Raw genomic sequence first — 20,859 nt, 5'->3', positions numbered from 1 at the left:
CTGCTACCTGGAGGAAGGTGACTGTACTGGGAGGGAGAGGGATTGTTTTACAGGTTCCAAGGCGTCAGAATTAGATACCAGTGCCAAAGTGACTTGTTTTCTTCCTTTGCCTTTTGACAACCGATGAGCTGACAGCTCCCTGGGCGCAACCCCCGGGGTTCACTTTGCAGCCGGGCGCTGAGTTTCAGACTGTAGCCTTGCTTCACGTAGACCGTGGCCTCTTTGCCCCTCATCGGAGTCTGCGACGGACGGATGCTGACAGGCATCCTCTGAGCGTTGGTTAAAGCCCTACAGTATTCACCTTTGTACCTCCTGTTTATCTTACAGTTGCAGCCGCCGCCTCCATCCCCCCCCCCCCACCTTCCCGCCTCTTTCTCTTCCCCATTCCCACCCTATCATCATTTGCGCCATCACCAAAATACGTGCCTGCCCCTTTGATAGAGTCGAAGCTCCCGGCTGAAGCGAGGGGGAGGGTGACACCCATCCCTCCTCCCATCTCTGCCTAGGCTCCGGGTTTTACTGCAGCAAACGGAGGTGACAGCGCCACCTCGGTCTCCTCCGTAGCTCTCAGAGCCCCTGCTCCCCCCAGTAACCGGGAAGGCGCCCCCTCTTGAAAGGCTAATCTGAAGAAATGCGAACAGGCTGCAGAAAAAAATGAATTTTAGAATGTAAAAGTCACCGGGCTGCGTTCCTCGGAGAACAGCCCTATCTCCCAGAACTGAGTATCAGCGCATAGGAAGTTGGGACCTTAGAGCGAAGGGGGAGGGGAGTGGTGCAGCCCGCATTCTCTTCTGGAAGGAGTCGCTGCAAGCCCTGCGGTTGGACATAAGTTTGCGTAAGAGTGTTTTCCTTTTGTCAATTATTAATCACCGGAATCAGTTTGGCAGAACTGGAGTTTTAGCAGTAGTGCAGAGGGCGGGGCCCGAACACCTAACTCTGGGAGCCTCGGCTGCGCTCAGCACAGTGGCAAGCTAACAGAAGCTGGGGAGAAGCCAGAACATCTAAACTCACTCAAAGGCAGGAGGTAAGCATCTTTCAAAATACCTACGTCCAATCTAAAGTAGCTTTCATAGCACAGAGTTTCTGTCTGCGTGGGGGAAAACTAGAACTGAGCTTTAATGCAATTTATCTGCTTATTACTTAACTATATTACAACTTTAAGAATTGAACGGGTGGTCTTGGCATTGACTATGTTGGAAACTAAGATGCTTTACTCAACAGAAGCCAAACTTTATTATTGGAACTTTCCCAGCCAGAAGAAAAATATTTTGCATCATTTTCATTATTCATCTTTGTGTAGTTTGTTAATATTCAGGGAAATATCTTGAGATGCACTTGGCTTCCTTCTTTAGGTGCTAATATTCATGTAGTTCTCTGCTCTTTAGGTCACTTCAGGCAGTGGCACAGCTGCCAGCAGGTAAGGCATAGCTAGCAAAGAATGTGTTTTAGTATTTTTCTCATGGATGCTTATATGATTGTCACAGTAGTCAAAATCCTCAGCCTAGGGAGGAATGTGTGTCCCTGGAGGAATGCATGTCATAGTGTCCATGGGGAGTCGGGGTTACAAGTGTTAGTCCTGACTTATTTCAACTGGAAGGGCATTCAACTGGTTGCCAGTCTATGCATAAGCCTGGCCCATGCGCCAATACAGAATTAGAAGAATTGTTAAATCTAAATGTTAGACCCCCAAAGTCCAAATAAATGCATCAGGGGAATTGGGATGTTTGCTTTTTTTTTTGTAGAAGACTTTATGGCAGCGGTAGTTATTTGGCATCAAACGATATTAAGAAATGCACAGCCATTTTTGCTAGAGAACTTTTAAAATGATGTGTGCAGAAAACTAGAAACAGCTTCATCACTTGGTTTTCACATCTGGTTTATTCCTGTGCTTCTTAATGTAACCACCATTTACATGATTTTTAATAGTTGTGATGACTTTTTACATGGATCACACAAACCAGTGGTTTTCAACCTTCCTAATGCTTCAAGCCTTTAATACAGTTCCTCATGTTGTGGTTTTCTCCAACCTTAACTATTTTTGTTGTATTACTTCATATCTGTAATTTTTGCTACTGTTATGAATCATAATATAAATATCTGATGTGCAGATGATTTCAGGGGACCCGCGTGTAAAGGTCCTTTTGGATCCCCAAAGAGGTCGAGACCCAAAGGTTGAGAACCACTGGCTTAGTTCAACAACAAACTTTTGTGTGAGACACACAATCTCACTTCCAAATCTTTCCAAATAACTAAATAATTAATTCAAATGTAATTAAATTAAGTTAAATTAAAAATGGCTAGTTAAGGCAAAAGAAGTTTTCATTTCAAGTTATCCAGAAAGGAGTTGGGGCTATAAAGGTAGCTCAAAGAGTAGAGTACATGCAAGCATGATACCCAAGTCAAATCCCCAGCACCTACCTAAAAAGACACAGCACAATATGTCTGTAATCCTGGAAATGGGAGGTAGAGACTGAAGAATCCTGGAACCTTCTCCTGATGTCCATTCTAGCAAAGTGGGCAAGTTCCTGGTTCAATAAGAGAGACCATGCCTCAAAATATAAAATGTAGAGTCACAGAAGACCCAAATATTGACTTCTGACTTCAACACACATGCACAAGTATGGACATATTACACACACACTCTCTCTCTCTCTCACACACACACACAGAGCCATGTGTATATAACATACACACACAAACGAGTAAATCATCCAAATAAAACTGAACCTCTAGAATTAAGTCTGTAAACACACCCATTTTCAAAACAATAACTGGTGAAAAATTATCTCTGGATTTTATCCTGAGAAAATACAGCAAATAAAGAAGTGTTTATGCAAAATAATCTGTAATGCAACAACCTTGTTGTAAGAATAACAACAACAACAAGGTGCATAGTATTTGAGCACAATTCATCACCCCAGCCTCACTGAGCTAGGTATGGTGGTGATCCAATCTGGCTGGATGATGCTTTGCTCCAGGTAATTTGCAGAGTTCCCTCTCAACCTAGAATCCAGCCCATAGCAACAGCCTATTCAAAAGAGAAACAGGCCACCACCTTCCTCAGCTTTGTGTTAGAGAAGCTTTAGTTCAGGGAGGACCAATGGAGAAGTCATTCTTTCTACAGCCAAAGCACAACACGTGCGTGGCCAAAGATGAAGAACTCAGTAACGAAAAGACAAACAGCCCATTTTAAAGTGAGCAAATGTTTGAATAGACATTTCTCCAAAGAAGATGCACATAAGAAAGGTGTTTATTTTTACTTATTAGGAAAACAAAAGTCAAAATTGTAATGAAATACTGCTTCACACCAACCACAGTGGTTAAACAAAGTAACCCATATTTACATTTTAACCCAATCCATGCTCAAATAAGGAAGCTGGGGGTTAGAGGATACTATAGAATAGTTGAGCACAACACAGTGCTTTCCTAGTTTACCCAAGGCCCTGGGTTTGTTTCTTAGTTTCACAAGAAGAGTGGGAAGAAAGGGAAAGAGAAGGAGGAGGGGGGGTGAGGGAAGGGAAAAGAGGAAGGGGAGAAGGAAGGAGGAGGAGGAAAAAGAAGTGTTAGATCTGTCATGTATTACCAAAGGGGATGTAAAATGATGTGGTGGAAAATAATTTGATAATTCCTCAAAAAGTTACCAAATAATACAATTCCACTCTTAGACATATATTCTGGAGAACTGAAAGTTTGTGTCCACAAAAGAACTAGTACCCAAATCCTCAACACAGTGGTATACATAACAAACAAACAAACAACAACCGCAGAAACAATTCTAGTATCCATTGAGTGGTGAGTAAGTAAAATATACGGGACCGAGCATCAGACACTTCCCCACATACTTCAGCACGGATGGGCATTGAGGAGATTAGGTTAAGTGAAGAACAGCATACGTTGTATGACTCCCTTTACGTAACACATCTCAAGCCAGCAAATCTGTAGGGACAGAAATCAGATCAGTTGTTGCTGAGGGCTGTCGTGGGAGATAAGCTGGGAAAAGATGGGAAATGAATGCTAAAGGGTATCTTTGGGAGATAGCGAATCTCAGGCCATGGGAAGAGCCTATTATTAGCTATGGATGCTGCACTATGGAAAACTTTAAACTGCAGACCTAAACTAGGTTAATTTTATGGTACACAAATGACATCTCTAAAGCATGTAATTAAAAACTCATCCATTGTAGGCAGGTGTAATGACCTACCCATAACCTCAGCATGTGGGAAGCTGATGAAAGAGAATTGCTCATTCTGAGATTAGCCAGAAAATTATTAGCAAGACTCTTGTCTTAAAACACAAAGGGCAAGCCTTAAAAATTTTTTTTAAATTAAATTTTTTTAATTAAAAAAACACTTTTTAAAAAGATACAGAGGACTAAAGGTGGGGTTTAATCTTAGAGCATTTGCCCCAAGACCAGAAAAAAAAATATGTAAAGCACTGAAAAAAAAATGAACTTAAAACTTTGGAGTTTGTAAAGTCCCATGTGACACTGAACCACTATAAAGCTTTTTTGCCCAAAATCCATGTGGAAATATACAAAACTCTTAAGGATGGCACAGGAGTTACACAGCTGTGTGGTTTACATCATTTTCCATACCTGCCCGGGGTTTTCTTCTGTTCAGAAATCAATCAGATGCCATTAACTCCTTATCATGGGGGATTTATGTGCAATTCAGCATCTGTTTGGACTCACCATCCACCTGGAGCTGTTGAGGCCAGTTATTCTTCTTGCTTTTAGGTAAATCTAGTCTTTATCAGCTCTTGAGGTTAATCGTTAAATTTGCTATGCTGGCCTAGAGAGGAAGATACCCAAATCTCAGCAAAACCTGAATTTCTGCTCCGTTTAAAACACTTTCACTTACCCTAGGTCAGCTCTAAAGGCAAAAGGCATGGAGAAGCTGGGGACTCGGCCACTGGAGTCCCCACAGTACACTGATATGCCCTTGCTGGAAAGCAGCAACTGTAATTATACCAATCCCCAATGCATGGGCTCCTAAATAATTCATTCATTCCTCTATTTGTCTCCTGTGTTTCGAGTTCCCACAGCTTCCTGAGCCTGTGCTAAGAACCATGGGATGGCACTGTTTTGTCTAGAACAAGTGTCAAGTTAGAGTGCCTTATAATCTGGTGAGGTAGAAAGCAGCAAAATGTGTTGCCAGGACAGTTATGAGCACACTGAACCAAATGGTACCCTAAGCTGTGTGGATTAAAGTCTTCCTGCTTCCGGAAGACTCCGTGAGTCTCCTTTTCAGCTACACAGGCTTGTTCTTCCATGTGCATGTTTTTTAAGTGTTTTTTAAGCTGATAGAAATAGAGTCCACCCAGCCGGATTAGTATTAGTATTTATTTGCATTAGTATTAGTATTAAGAAAGTTATTTATTTACTTTACATCCCAATCGCAGCTTCTCTTCCCTCTTCTTCCAGGTCCTCCCCTCTTCTCCTTGGGCCCTCCCATCCACCATCCTTCCTTTCTACTCAGAAAAGGGGAGACCTCCCATGGTTATCAACTAGCCTTGGCATATCAAGTTGCAGCATGAACAGGCAAAACTTTTCCCACTGAGGCTAGACAAGGCCACCCAGTTAGGAAAAATGGTCACAAAGGCAAGCAACAGACTCAGAGACAACCCCTGCTCCCTCTGTTAGGAGTCCCACATGAAGACCAAGCAACACAACTGTTACATACATGCAGAAAGCCTAGATCAGTTCTATGCATGCTCTCTGGCTGACAAATCAATCTCTGAGCATCTGTGATCCTGGTTAGTTGATTCTCTTGGCTTTCTTGTGGTGTCCTTGATCTGTCTGGCTCCTTCAATCCTTCCTCTCCATCTTCCATAGGTTTCCCCAAGCTCCACCTAACGTTTGGTTGTGGGTCTCTGCATGTTTCCATCAGTTTCTTGGTGAAGACTCTCTGATGACAATTATGCTAGGCTCTTATCTGCAAGCAGAATATCATTAGTAGTGTCAGGGGTGGGCTCCCTCTCATGACATAAGTCTCAAGCTGGGCCAATCATTGGTTGGCCATTCCCTCAATGAATTGTCAGACATTTCTGTTCCATCTTTACCCCTGCACATCTTGGAGGCAGGACAAATTGTGGGTTGAAGGTTTTGTGTCTGGGTTAGTATCCCAGTCTTTCCACTGGAATACTTGCTTGGTTACAGGAGATGACCAGTTCAGGATCCATGTGCCCCATTGCTGAGAGTCTTAGCTAGGGTCACCCTCGTAGATCCCTGGGAGTTTCTGTCCCAAGTTTCTAGCTCATCCCAAAGATGCTACAGGCCCCCATTCCAGTTGTCTCTCCCAAGTACTCTCTGTCCCTCTGTTCTCCCCTAACCTGATTCTTCTTGTTCCTATCCCCAGCCCCTCTTCCATCCAGTCCCTTCCCTTCCTCCCAGTCTTTAATTGTAATGATTAGTGTCAAATTTATCCAATTAGAAGACTGTGTGTGTGTGTGCGTGAGCGTGTGTGTGTGTGTGTGTGTGTGTGTGTGTGTGTGTGTACACATTGAGGCTTAGGTGACAACCTTGGATGCCATTCCTCAGGGGCAGTCCATCTTTTATTTTTCACTTACTTGGAACTTATCAAATAAGCTGAGCTGGCTAGCTCGCACTGGGCTGAGTGGCCACTGAACACCAGGGAATCTGCCTGCCCCTGTGCTCCCAGAACTGTGATTACAAGCACGCACCATCACGCTCTTTCTTGCTTGGATACTTGGAATCTAACTCCGGTTCTTGTGGTTGCTCTTTTACAAACTGATCAATCTCCCCAGCTGTGATAAAGAATGATTTAAGATCTAATCATTTGCCCACACATTAAACAAATGTAGGATAAGTTGATCCCATCTCTTCTTTTTCTTATCTTTTGGGGGAAGGGTTCTTGAAGCAGCACACATTTCTATATAGCTTAGGCTGGTCTTGAACTCACAATACTTCTGCCTAAGGTTGCCAATGCTAAGGTTTTAGATATGCACCACCACATCTGGCTTAATCATTACTTTTAATACCACTTTCACTCAGGATCGATAATGCAAATATCAATTCAGTGGATATTTACTACACAACTGTACTGTACCAGGGCACACTTGGGCCTTGGATAGGTAGTAAATACAGAGACAAAACATCTTGCCTTTAAAGTGCTTATATTCTAGTGGACATCTCAGACATTAACATCAAAAATAACAGGCAAATATAAATGTGTAAAGAGAAAAGAGCTCTGGGAGGAAAGGGGGAATGAGGTACAGTTTTCACCTGTGGAGTCAAGCTGAAAAGTAAGATTGTATAATTCTATACTATAGAAAGCGTGCACGAGCCTGGTTCTATGAATCCAGAAGAAGCTACAAGGATTTCTAACTTCAGATAAGCTCCAGTTCCCCATGCTAAGGTTTGTTCCCCCTTTACACCTGCCTCGCCCACAAGCATTATTATTACTTTAACCAAAATATCCCATTGTTTCTTAAAGGAAAAATTATCCCCAACACACACCAAGTATGTACAAAGAAGAAATCTCCAACACCTGCTTAAAGAATTACAACTGAACTATTAACAAAGCAGTGTCTTTTAAAATAATATTTTGTTAATTTTGTGAAAATTCCATGCACACATACAATGTATTTTAATCATATTCAATTCTCCACGCTTCCTCTTAGGTCCTCCCAGATCCTCGCTCACCCTTTTTCCTTATGATCCACTGCATCTAGCTTGTGCTGACTCATGAAAACAGGGGCGTCCACTAAAGTGTGGTCAACCTACGTGGAGCCATGCCCTTAAAGAAAACTGACTATTCTTCCCCAATCAGTGTCTTAAAACAAAAACCCTCACCCAAGGAGATCCTCAACCTGGGCTATCATTTCCTTTTCTGTTCCTCGAGTTGAGCTATCCCACAGATGCATGATACATGGAGTGTTCTGAGGAATTGTATGTACATAATGCAGATCTGGCTCCCCGAAGACAGCACCTTTTAGAGAGCCAAAGAGAGTTTGAGGGGAAGGAGATATTGAGAGGCATCCTAGGAAGGAAATGGAAGAGTGCCTCTTCCAGGACTATAGAGGGTTCGCAAAACACAAAATCCAACAGGTCAGCTGTGGGGGTGGGGGAGAGGGAAAGGCCATCACTCCACCGTTCTAAAATCTCTACACAGGTCCCTGATTTCAAAGATACCCGCGGACATTACATACTTGGTATTAGATTATATATAATAATATATACTGGGTGCAGCAACGTTTCTGAAATGGAGCTTTTTTAGGTCTGGTTTAAAAGGAGCAGGGATGGGATTTTGTAAGTCAAAGGGAGCATTTATTTTAATCTCAACTGCGAAGCGTAAAAATGGTAAGAGTAGAACTAAAAGCAAGTATTTTTTTAAAGAAGATTTATTAAAATGGGACATTAGAATTCTCATTCATTTATTTAACATGTTTTAATTAAACAGCTACTGTATGCTAGTGGTGAAGGGAAAGACAAGACAATAGAAGACCATATTCAAATCTATTTTTTTTCTAGACTGCTGTGTGTGTGTGTGTGTGTGTGTGTGTGTGTGTGTGTGTGTGTTTGTGTGTGTTGCTAGGAACTGAGCACAGAACTTCATTCATTCTAAGCAAGCACCCTGCCAACTGAACTATATCCCCAACCCAATACTCCATTTGCTACAAACTGGATGAATAACATAGAATAAGATTTTTCAAGAACATCCAACCCTACCAACCAGGCCCTGACAGCCTTTCTTCATCCCTTCCTATGCCTCAGTTTACCAGTCATAACATTTACCACACTGTAGGGAGATACTTGACTAATCATCCCAGCTCTCAGGATGTGGTCTGGAGATAGTAACCATGTCAGTCATAATGAACGTATATCATCTTATGTCCTTGTTACCTAGTAGATTGAAATAGCTAGGAAGGAAAGAAGGAAGGAAGAAAGGAAGGAAGGAAGGAAGGAAGGAAGGAAGGAAGGAAGGAAGGAGGGTGGGAGGGGTGAATGGGTGGATGGGTGGATGGGTGGATGGGTTAATGGGTGGATGGGTGGATGGGTGGATGAGTGGATGGGTGGATGAGTGGATGGGTGGATGGGTGGATGGGTGGATGGGTGGATGGGTGGATGTATGGGCCAACAATCATTAGAATGGTTTGCTGATCTGTGGTTAAAGTACTTTGCATAGAAAGGCAATGTGGCAGAGCAGTTTGAAGTATGTGCTCTGCAATTTTTTTTTTTAAAAATCGAGTCAATTTTAAAATTTTAAATATTCTAAGTTTTAAATTTTCCTAATATCTCCATTTCTGTGTTTATAAATTGAGCACAGAGACACCTATCCACCCTTAGCAGTGTTGTTAAGTGAAACCTATAAGGCCTTACCTACAAAGCACTTAGCAAAATTCTGGACTATAAATTGCATAATAAATATCTCCTGCTATTATCAAACTAAAACAGCTTTCAGGATGACAGTTTGCTATGTCAGTGCCATATCTCTGATCTTTCAGCTCCATTATAAGATCAAAGGCTGTCAGTAATGCCAAGCTGGAGCTGTCCTGCTGATGTCAAGATCAGTGAAAATATTAAAAAGTAAATTTGCAAAGGAATGTAAGTAGCACATTGAACAAGAAAATGAAAATGACCAGAAGAATTTTTTTTAAGGGGGGAAAGGCTCAAGATGGCAGATACAAAGAGATTTTTCTGGCTCTTACTCCATCTGTGGCTGTTCACCTTATAGAACAGTAAAACACCAGTTCGAATACAAGCTTACTGTACCTCACAGAACACCATGCCCAGGGTCAGGGAATGTTCACTGATGTACAAAAAGAAAGAAGAGAAACAAATCCTTCTTGAACTGAGTTTTACCTATACCATAGGACATTAGATAGTCTCTTTTTTAAAAAGCACAGTTTACAAATCTAATACTCTTTGGGTATGTCAGCCGTTCAGTCCAGTATCGTCACAGTACCTCATCAAGCTCCCAGAGAACTGAAGAAAGAGCTAATCAGTGAAAACCTAAAAATCTTAGTAATTACTTTTTCTTCTGGTAAAGGGCTAGAATACTCTTGGGCTCTTCTCCAATGGGAGAATTCACAGAGAATCTCAAATCTTACAAAGAAGTATTTTAATTACTAACTGGAGCCTCTGAGGGCCCTTGGATCACAGAAGTGATAGGAAGAGTGGCACCTGGGCAGAAAGCATGCACAGGGCAGCGACATGCCTCAGCAAGTAAAGGCATCTGCCACCAAGCCTGACGACATGAAAACAACCCCAAAACAACCCCTGGGGACCAGGTGGGAAGGAAGAGAACCAATTCCTGTAGACCGGCCTCTGACCTCTGACCTCTGACTTCCACATTTCTCTCTCTCTCTCTCTCTCTCTCTCTCTCTCTCTCTCTCTCTCTCTCTCTCTCTCTCTCTTTCACACACACACACACACACACACACACACACGAATAAATAAATGTAAAAAAAACTTTAGGCATAACAACATGCATATATATCCAGGCCACACTAAGGGGAAGGCAGCTATTCTAGTCATCAGAACTTTGTTTCAACTTTCTGTTGTCATTAAGACATGACTGGTATATACTTGGGAGAGAGAAATTTTTTAAAGCTTCTTAATGTGTAATAGTTTTAAACCAGGCAAGGTACTTATCCAAACATTCATACATATTTCCTGCCTGACTTGGTTCATTATCTGCAACTAAATGGCAACTTAAGTACCTGATGCTAGGAAGCAATGCTGCCAAAATAAGGGGTAGGAAGGGTAGCTCAGAGGTAGAAAGCACAAAGCCCTAGATTTGAGCCTTGGCACCATAAAAGAAACTAATACACAATTTAAATTGTAGATTTCTTTCAAAAATCACGTGTGTATCCTCTCCCACCCTTCCATGAATGGTACCCAAAAAACCCATGCTCATACCCATGTTCATACAAATCACTCAATAAATATTTGTGATATGAATTGAGCAAATGTATGTTAAGTTAAATTTTAGTTTAATGTAATCAATTAAAAAGTGATTTTCAAATTTGTGTAGTATTAAATGGGGAAAAAATCCTTCAGGTAAAATGAATTGAAAAACTCAACATTCAAAATTAAGTATGTCTTCTCTGGAGTTCCCATCTCTGTGATAAAATGTCATAACAAAAAGCATCTTGGGAGAAAAGGGTTTATTTAGATTGCATATCCTGGGTCACAGTCTGCTGAGGAAATCAAGGCAGGAACCTAGAGGCAAAACCTGAAGTTGAGGCCATGAAGGCATACTGCTTACTGGCTTGCTCCTTGTGGCTTGCTCAGCCTGCTTTCTTATGCCACCTGGACCACCTGACCAGGGGTGGCAGAGCCACCAGTGAGGTGGACCTCCCACATTAATCACCAATCAAAAACAATGCCCCCACAGACTTGCCAACTAGAGTAATCCAATGGAGACGTTTTCTTGGTTCAAATTCCCTCTTCCCAGATGCATCTAGGTTTGTGTCAAGTTGATAAAACCAACCAGAACATACCACAACAATCACAAGTGGGTTTAAAAGAGAATAATACATAGAAAAATATCAAAGAGTAGACAATATATATCTAATATGGTAATTACATGTGCCTCTATTTCTTGGCTACTCTGAAATTCTTACTGTTACATTTCAGCCTTTTTTTTTTTTTCACAACTAGTGCAAGCTTAACAGTCATCAAAACTGTTTTAAAAAAAATCTTTCTGTAGACCACACCTGTGATTTCAGATCAAAAGGCTGACACAGAATGGGGAGTTTGAGACTAGCCTACCTTATGCACCCAAGAATGTCACTAAAAAGAAGGTTTTAGAACCAAGGACAATTTGCAAAGCCACAAAGCAACAATGTTTCCCCTAAAGTAACAAACTCTGCTGAACTAGATACTCACTATCTGCCTTCTCTGAAACTGAACTAGTATACAAACATCAGTGTTTGTGACACTGAGATTTGTGACACTATGACAGTCTAATTTCCTGAGCTATTTCCAATAATGTACAACTGAGGGAGACGCTGTCACATAATGGAGACTTACTTGCATGTCTTTTGCTGAAGATGTGTTAAGTCTATTCAGTGCATGTGTGTACGTAAATAACAAGGACATATGATAGAAAGATGTGCAGTCTATTCATATCATAATATGTTAAGAAATTGACTTCTTGCAAACATGTCTCAAATTCTAAATTTAATAATCACTATAAGTCATTGTGTAGCTAAATGTTACAGAAAGTGATAATTCGGCTGCCATAGACATTGTGAACAATGCATGATAAACTTCCAGTTTTTCATATGAAGCTTTAAGTGGTGTGTCCCACAAACTGGTTATATGACCTGCTTGACATTGGTACTCATCAGCATGACAACTCTCAGCTATAACTTATCACTATGCCGATCTTTCACGCTATCACATCAATTTTGATTAACTGGAGTCTAATTGTTTCCTGTTTGCATAATTACTTAAAAATCCATTCTAACCGGAGTGAGTTCTTGGAAAGAGCTTTAACTTTAAGCAGCTGATACTACAGAATACAAATTTGATTTTTAGGGGGGAAAGCAAAACGTAGCAATAGAAAGGAGTGAGAAGCCCACAATTTGATGTGCTCACCCGCTCATGGAGCAGGGTTTGGGGAGGGGAGTGCACCTTCATTTCCTACAGGCACAAGATACATACTCACATTATTTGGCAGGATGCTGGAAAGAACGGGGTTGTGTTCATTTGTTGTGCTAAGAACAGTGAACTACTTCTCCCTGTTTTACTCAACAATTGAAAGATAAATTTGTTGTTTGGGGGTAGCTCTGTTACTAGACAGGTTAGGCAGAGATGAACTATAAGGCTACAAACAGCACAGCACACACACACACACACACACCCCACCCTGTAGAGGCTGCGCCTTCACATATTTACTTATTTATTTTATTTAACAACAAAAAAAGGGGCAGCAGCAGTGACAGCAGCAGGTAGCCGCGGTGGTATGACACACTTTTAATCCCAGCACTCCAGAGGCAGATGCAGATGAATCTCTGAGTTTGAGGCCAGCCTCATCTACTGAGTGAGTTTCAGGAAAGCCAGGTCTACACAGATAAATCCTGTAGTAGTTCTGGTTAGCCTAAAGCTCACTATGTAGACCAGGCTGGTGTCTAACACAGAGATCCACCAACCTCTGTCACTTGAGTTTTGGGATTAAAGGCATGTCAAGGCTTATACCACCACATCCAGCTAGCCTTCAAGTCTTACTTAATACATTATTTCATTGCCTAAAAGTCTAAACAAACAACAACAAAAGCAGTCAAGTTGGCCTCATTCTGGATTTGGCTGGCAGAAAAAAATATTATAATTTAGGGCCAAAGGGAAGCAAAAGGTAAAGATGTCCCACCGTTTTCTCCACTGAGGAGCAGACAGAGCAGGCTGCACATGGAACACAACACAACACTGCATCCTCCCACCTTCCTGCTGATGAATCTCCAAATCACAGAAAAGTCCCCTCACCTACCTACCTACTTACCTGGCTTGTCTCTGAAGGACTCAAGACAGTGAGCAGAAAAAAAAAAAGAATCCCTCAGATAAGAGGGGGGAGATACATAGAAAGTGCAAGAAACAAATAATACATTGGAAAAATTTGCTATTACGTACTCTTCACTAAGTTGTGTCGATTAATCTTTACAACATGCTTGGGTCACAAATCATACATCTTATTCATGGAGCCAAAGCTTAGAGAGGTTTGGCAACCTGGACAACAGTGTTTCCCAACCTGGGAGTTGCAACCCCTTGGGGGTTGCACAGATCAGATATCCTCCATATCAGATGTAGACATTATGATTCATAACAGTAAGGCAGTTATAACTGTGAAGCAGCCATGAAAATAATTTTACGATTGGGGGTCAACTCAACATGAGGATCTGTGTAAAGGGTCGCAGCTTTAGGAGGGTTGAGGGCCTCTGCTCTAGAACATCACAAAAACAAAAACAAAAAAAACAAAAAACAACTAAGTTCAAGATGCACAAAGTAGAATATTAACAGATGAACACATTCTTCTATGATATTCATTCTATTGTAGAGATTGGGTCTTAGAATTGTTGAAATTAGTAACTCTGTCTCTGTTTCTCCCGCCATGGTTCTTCTAGACAGCTGACCTCAAGTTCACATTTCAGCCACTACTGACCTTGAATTTCTTGCTCCACTTCCCAGTTGCTAAGATTATAGGCACAAGCCACCATGCCCACTCTTGTAACCTCATCTGAAATGCTCCTCCTGGTTCATGGCTGCCTACAGAAGGTGTTGAGCAGTCTCTACCTGAACTGTTTCCCTAATGGAGTCCTCAGTATCTCACCATGAAACATTTTATTTATTTTTTATTTATTTGTACTTATTTTGCATGCCAGGGGGGTACCCTGTAGCTATCGTGCCTCCAACTCTGTCTCTTCCCCTTTACACATCTCTCTGTCAACTGGCTTCTGAGATTCACCTCTACAAACAAAGCAGTTCTAAGGCTTCTGCGTGGTAGCATGTGGCGTCAGAACATCAGTCCTTCTAGAACCAAGAACTCCTTCCTCTACCAAGATTTTCCAGACCCTGAATATGTGCCCAGCAGACTGGAGTGGCTATTTCTAAGAGCCAGAAGAAGAGCCAGAGCACCCTTTACTCAACCATGGTGTCATACTTTATGGATATAAAGAATATTGAATTATTTATTCATCACACACAGTCGACCACTATGCCCAAGGAGAGATTTTTTAAATTACTTTTATTTTTTTACAGTCCAGTCATTATTCTCCCCCACCCACCCTCTGACAGTTTCTCATCCCATTCCTCCTCTCCTCTGTCTCCAAGAAACACCCCACCCCCAGTAGGCCTCCCTACTCCCTGGGGCCTCAAGTCTCTCGGGGGTTGGCCTCTTCTTCTCCCACTGAGGCCAGACCAGGCAGTCCTCTGCTGTATATGTGTTGGGGGCCTCAGACCAGCTAGTGTATGCTGCCTGGTTGGTGGCTTAGTATCTGAGAGATCTCAGACACTAAGGGGTTAGTTGAGACTGCTGGTCTTCCTGTGGGGTTGCCCTCATCCTCAGCTTCTTCCAGCCTTTCTCTAATTCAACCACAGGGGTCCCCGACTTCAGTCCATTGGTTTGGTGCTAGTATCTGAACCTGTTTCAGTCAGCTGCTGGTTAGGCCTCTCAGAGGACAGCAGCATACCATAGCATCAGTAATACTGTCAGGACAAGGGCAGTTTTTTAAATTTGACAATTGAACTAATTTCTTTTTCCTCGCTCCACACCTCACATGGTATTAACTATTTGAAATCAAACCACTGTTTGAAATCAAGAAACATTTTCCACAAACAAACAAACGTACCCAGAAGTCCAGTCCTTGGGACATATCAGAGCATATTAGTAGCAGTTGGGGGAGAGTCCTACATTGTCCTACTGTGTCAACCACAGTCCCTGTGGCACTAATTCTCAGAAGACAATCACAAAGTCACAATCAATGGCATGTTCTTAAACTCTGACTTTTTCCCTCGAAATAATATCTAAAATAACTTGGCACACTCCTCATTTTTCACACTATATTCTACCATCTGTGGAAGAAAGTCAGGAAAGCTGAATGATGTTTCCCAGGGGATAGGATTGTTTGAAAGCTTGAAGGTATTTTGGGCTTAATTTCTCTAAAATCTTTATTTCACAGATGAAGAAATAGAGAAATAATCTACACCAGATTGTTCAGAGGAAATCTGCTGCCACGCACCAAGCCTGGACCCTCCTGTACAGGTAACTTCCTCCACTCCTATCTTTGACTCTCCCCTTTAGATATCTTTTAGAAACATGACCTTTCTCACAGTAATATTACATCCTTACTAAAACGAAATTCTACTGCTCTGTCAAGGTACCAGCAAACATTTAGAACAAATATTATTTTGACATTGGGGATGGGATAAAGGAGAAAACAGTGGCAATTTGCTTTATTATGTCATAAAAACAGTAATTCTTCACTTTAATATATGAGAAATACCTTTGAGATATAAATAGCAAAATTCTTCATTGGTACAAAATTTACATAATTCACAAGGGTTACACAGATGCCACCCTGCCATAACCTTTGACTGTAGGTTACAAGCCCCTGGTCTACAAAAAGCCAGTGGCAGGGTAAGTGCCATGGGTGCAGGCAGGACTCCAACTCGTGCTTTATTTATGGGTCTCTGGTTGAAGACTGCTTCTTTTTTAGCATCCTTTATCTTTAATTTATACGATGCAGCAGTGTATCCTGGAAGGCCTTTGGTATGAGAAGAATGCTTTTTAAGAAACATTTAGTTAACCAGGTGGGATAAATTAAAATAACAAATATGGAAAAATGAAGACATTGTCTTCCAAAATAAAAATATTCACAATGAAAGGGAAAATGTCCACTATTCACAGAATGGCAAACATTTTATTTTAGGTTTTAAAATTATTTATTGTTGTTGTTGTTGTTGTTATTGTGTATGTATATTATACATTATGTATGTTATTCTTATCATTATTACTATTAATCATTACAAAGAAAAGGAAGTAGGCTAAAATAAAAACCTAGATGCCTGCTCCTATTCAAATTCTTTTTCCAGAGTCCTGCTGTAAGCACTTCATTCTTTCTAATCCTCCTTGCAGATATGGGCATGAGGATCTGCCATGATTCTTACTCCCACCTGAAGAATCTTAGGGAAGGAGTGGCTAAGTTACTCAGAGTGAGTCACACATATAGGGCTGCAGTTCAACCCCAACAGGACCCACAGTTCACCCATGTGATCACCCCAACCTTCAGCCTCTCCCAGTTCCACATGCTCACCGTGGGCTGTGAGGCCTTAATGTGCTCATCTTTATAAGGATAACTTAAGCCCCAAATCCAGCCATGGCCCACAATGCTGGCACTGAGACACACTGACTCTGCTCAAAGGAGGGAATTGTGTGTGACAAAGCCACTGTCCTCACGGATACTTGGAGTTATTTCTTGGAGCTGCGCTAACAAATCACCACAGGTGTGGTGGCTTCTGGTAGAAATACTGATGGTGCTGGAGGTAAAAGTCTTTAATGAAGGTGTTAGCGGGAACATGCAGCCTGCCCTCCCCAGCCATCCACAAATGTACACACTAAATACACACATACACACACGTACACGAACACACACAGGTACACACGCATGCACACACACACATGCAACCTGCCCTTCCCTGTCCCCCCATATGCACTTTGTACACATGCATACACACATACACACATACACACATACACACTCACACACCTAGCCTCCTCCTCTGCCTGCCCCCATCTCTCTCTCTCTCTCTCTCTCTCTCTCTCTCTCTCTCTCTCTCTCTCTCTCTCTCTCACACACACACACACACACACACACACACACACTACACACAGAGAGAAGGGGCGTACACATTTGACACATTTGGTAACAGACATCTGGAAGGCTCCTATTTAACTAACAAATAATGCTGTCGTACAAACAGCTATACTTTTAATGACTTTTGGAAGAAACTTCTGATAGCTTTAAAGCCACTTTGTGTTGTAGTTTTTGTCCATGTTTTACTTCTAAAATCAAGTTGGCAGCCTTTGGCAGTAATACCCCACAAGTGAAAAGCCACTTGGAGACTACACGCTTTCCTTTCTGTCATTATAGAGTAGCAGAGTTTTATTTTTAATATATCAGTAATAAAGAGCACACCCACCCCAAGACCCACAAAGGTAAGTCTAGGTCCAGAAGCCCATCTCTCCATTGCAGGACTTCCCAAAATACACAGGGACACTTGCCCTGTCTCTAGATTAGTAATGATGAGACATCAGAAGAACATACAGCCTGTCATCCACTATACCATTATAAAGTCTCTTCCTGTCCATTTCCAGATTAATACACTTTCCCACTTTATGATTTTCAAGTAACTTCTTTTTTTTACTAGTCACACAATCATTGAATTGGAACAAATGTCTGAATTTTGTATCCTCTAAATTGTAGTGAATACTTTCACTGAAGTTGAATGCTGATTTTTTTTCTTTCAGCCATGAGTCCTTCATTCATTAATTCATCTGGAGTCTGAATTGAGTCCCCTCAAATCAAAACAAAACAAAACATAAAAAATAAAACAAAGAACTGCATTAAAATTAGTTATTCGGTGCACACCTTGTTGCCCAATGGCGTCAGTTGATAATTGGACTCGTAGAACTTGTTTTGTGGTATTCTGACTTTGTTCTTATTCATAAAAATTAGACGCAGTAGAGTTGGTGAAGCCACCAAACACTCTGTACTAACTACTTGGCAGCACTGTCACTGACTCTCCCCAAGTACAAGTTACACAATGTAATGAGAATAATTCAGTTGCTTAAAATGCCTGTGTTCACTCACCATTCCCTCCTTCTGGACCATCTGTAGGCTCAACCCAGTTATCATGAATGCATAAAGAAAATCCATTAATTGCTCTGTGGTCATTTAATTTTCTCCTCTGCCTTTCATTCATCACAAACTCCCAGGTTTCTTTTTTACCTTCCACTAAAAACTTGAGTTTCCAGTCTGACTTCTAATATTCTCTCTGCTGTCAGCGGGGAGAACTGGTTGTTGATAGAAATGTGGTAGAGTGAAAGGCAGTTCTTACCCAGGGAGATATTAAGCAAGGTTGGAAGTTTCCATAGTGCATAGAGGCGTTTCAGTCAACCCCAAATCATAAAGCAAGATACTAATAAATAATAGCCAATAAACTAACCATGCTTTATTTTCTCACACAGATACAGTATGAGGTTGTTCCACTAGTTACAAAGACTTAAACCACATCCATGTTGCTGATGATATATAAAAATAAATTTACATGCTGCAGAGCTGAGGAGATGGCTCAGTGGGTAGAGTGCTTGCTGTGTAAACCTGAGAACCTGAATTCCAATCCTGAGCATCCATAGAAAAAGCCAGGCTCTGTAGCACATGTTTAGAGAGAGATGGGGCAGAGACAGGTGGATCCCAAGAGCTTGTTGCCTAGTCAATCTAGCCAAAATGGTGAACTCCAGGTTCAATAAGCAACCTTGTCTAAAAAATATAAAGTTAGAGAACAATAAAAGAAGACATTCTAGCCTCAGAACACACACACACAAACACACACACACAAACACACAAGGTAAATTACATTCTGCATCTCTGTGAATTGAACTGTGCTCAGGAAAGAAGCATCTTATGATTTGGCGCCTGTGACAAGAACAAGCTTGAGAAGTCACACTTTGCTCATCCTGCACAAGAAGATAAGGTGGCCCTGCCCAAGGCACACATGCATGTTGTTCATGCCTTTCTAGGTGAAGTTTGGAACGATGGCTACAGAGATAAATTTATTTATTAGTTCTAATTGCAATAGGCCATTCAATTAGCACACATACGTAATAAGTAGAGATTCTGCCTATAAAACACACCAGCCACTCCACTGTTGAAGTCATTACAATGCTCCAAAGACTCTTAACAAACAGTGAAAGGTCACATGACTCTGCAAGGACCAACACACGCTGTGTTATTGTCACTCCCACTCCACCACTAAAAGAAGCTATCGATTATTTTGATTTTGTAAAACTTTGTAAAAATTTATTTCATTTTTTAAAACCTTGTGGCGCAAAGGAAAACAAACAGCTAGATAAGACAGAAAAGAAGGGGACACGAAAAAAAGAAGGGAGAAAGAAAAGCAGGGAAGGGAAGACGAAAGGGAGGAGGGTACAGTAACAAATGACTCCCCAGGGATTCCCAGGCTGGGGATATGTTCCTCACCAGAAACACTTTGTTATGAATCTTAACGTTTTAGTCACCTAGAACAAGTACGGTATAAGCAATTGTGGAATTTAAATTCATTTTACAATTGTTCCTTACAGCTTGCTGGTGGAGCCCAAGAGCTTTTGACATGAGAAACCAAAAGTGTGTGTGTGTGTGTGTGTGTGTGTGTGTGTGTGTGTGTGTGTGTGTGTGAATAGCTTTCTCCTTTCTGTTTCTCAAAAAAAGACATGCTGTACTAAATTTTCAGGAAACAATTTGTGTAAGGCCATTGCCTAAAGCAGACTGTGATTTCCTAAGCATCTCTTTTGGACTCCACATCATCTTACTGGGGAAATGATAAAACTTAGGTTACTTGGGAAACACTTCGGAGAATATCTTCTGTTCTGAGTAACCCACATGGTTTGTGGGTCATTTAGCCAGTTATCTTCCCACCCAGGTCTGGGCACAATAATGTAAATAATAATGTAAATGTCATATATGCCTTGTATTCAAAACCCCTCCATCCAGTGAGGAAATGGATTGTGTGTGACTATGATGTAAGTATATGCTGAAATGTTAGTGCCGTGATTAATACATAGAAGAAAGCCATGTGCATTCCTTGAAAGAGAAGGTTGTTTGAGGCTGTTCAATATGAAGAAGGTTACAGGAATTAGGTCATGAAAGTAACTTGGATTTTATCTGTCAGGGAATAGAAGTAACAAAATCTGTGTTGGTCCCTAGTTTGTCTTGGTATAGTTATTCACTCGTATGTGTCTGTGTCTACCCTGGATCACAACAGAAACTGTTTAATTTTCTCTATTGAGCTTAGTAATGCCAGCACTTTGTAGAATCCTATTTTTATATTCTCATTTCTAGTTACTTTGCTTTTTAGTAGTAGTAGTTTTTAATCTATGATACAAGAATTACTTTGAAAATGTTTTCAGAAAGGAAGACCAGGATAAGCAAAGCTACCAGAGGCTACCCAACTGTCAACGTGTGATGTCACTTACCTATAACCCAACACTGGGGTAGGAGCATGGCAGGTTTCAGGACAGCCTGGGTGACACGGCAAAAAGGAGACAGAAAGAAGGAAAAGGTGACCTGGAAGAGGGCTGGAGAGATGGCTCAGTGGTCTACAACACTTGTTGCTCTTCCAGA

General features: G+C 41.3%; 1 protein-coding gene across 2 annotated transcripts in view; it reads left to right on the top strand.

The window, feature by feature from the left end:
- The first annotated feature begins 530 nt into the window (after nucleotides 1-530).
- The window catches only part of Sptssb (serine palmitoyltransferase small subunit B), a 29,305-nt gene continuing 8,976 nt past the window's right edge, over nucleotides 531-20,859 (top strand). Inside the window, exons 1-3 of one of the 2 annotated variants that reach the window (XM_076932509.1) lie at nucleotides 531-1,024; nucleotides 7,291-7,376; nucleotides 15,640-15,722. The gene's annotated coding sequence lies outside the window, so the exon portion shown is untranslated. The remainder of the gene's footprint in view (nucleotides 1,025-7,290; nucleotides 7,377-15,639; nucleotides 15,723-20,859) is intronic. The other variant, XM_034500608.2, reaches the window with a different exon arrangement.

Source organism: Arvicanthis niloticus, chromosome 4 (genome assembly GCF_011762505.2).
Source record: "Arvicanthis niloticus isolate mArvNil1 chromosome 4, mArvNil1.pat.X, whole genome shotgun sequence".
Lineage (NCBI taxonomy): Eukaryota > Metazoa > Chordata > Mammalia > Rodentia > Muridae > Arvicanthis > Arvicanthis niloticus.
This window is presented reverse-complemented; position numbering and strand designations above follow the sequence as displayed.